Source organism: Bidens hawaiensis, unplaced genomic scaffold (genome assembly GCF_021521415.1).
Source record: "Bidens hawaiensis isolate Kalapana, Puna unplaced genomic scaffold, B.hawaiensis_p1.1 tig00055719_1, whole genome shotgun sequence".
Lineage (NCBI taxonomy): Eukaryota > Viridiplantae > Streptophyta > Magnoliopsida > Asterales > Asteraceae > Bidens > Bidens hawaiensis.
The window spans coordinates 1-1,023 of NW_027500031.1; positions in this window are offsets into that span (position 1 = coordinate 1).

Genomic DNA, 1,023 nt, shown 5'->3' on the forward strand with positions numbered 1-1,023 from the left:
GTTGTCTTCTTCGTCAAACAAGCTTTTGATAAAGCAAGTGTCATCACCAAATGTGACTCTATAACCTTGGTCTATGAATTGATTTAAACTCAATATATTTTTTATCCAAGTTAGGCTCATATAACATACTTGTTATAATTCTATATTACTTAAAAATAATTTGATTTCACCAACACCTCGTGAAAACCAAATTTTGTTATCACTTATTTGGGTTTTTTCAGGAAATTCCATCTTTAGAATTAAGAAACAAATTCTTATTACCCGTCATATGCTTTTCATATGCCAAATCAATAACCCAAATATTATTCCAATTTCCATAATTTGTATCCATAAACCATATAGCCTTTTGGTGCAAATTTGTTTGTGAAATTTCCATATTCATGGCAATTCTTTAAGGAATTTTTGCACTTACTTGGACAATTTGTTCCATGATGTCCACAAAAATTGCAATTGTAACATCTGATCTTCATATCTTTTGAAGATTTTGATGATTCCGTCTTTGCACTTATTGGACAATCGCGTTCAACATCATAATCATGAATGCATTTGGCCTTAACCGTATCACCGGTAGCCAATTGATCATTACTGTTATTCGTCATCCGTTTTTTCTTTGATTGGACCCAAGAGACAATCTTGCCACATTCTCTACTCTTTTATGTTCTACATAAGAACAATGGGTTTGATTCTTAATCCTCTGCTGCCCTACACAAGAAAACTACATCAATTCACCATTCCTACTATGTTCACACTTTGAGCATGATCCTGAAACACAATAAAAAATAAAAGAGGGTTGTGGTAATGGATTCTAACCAAAAGTTTTAATCCAACACTTACTTTGATGTGAAGTGCAAATTGGTTTCTCTTTAACCTGGCTCTGATACCAATTTTGGTAAATTGGTTTCCAGGGATTGATTTCTTCTTGAAGGGCGGTGCCATGATATCACACAATCACGAACAAAACAAGATTGCAATAGATAAAATCTTCAATAATATGAAAAAATAGAAATCGAACAAGATAATAAA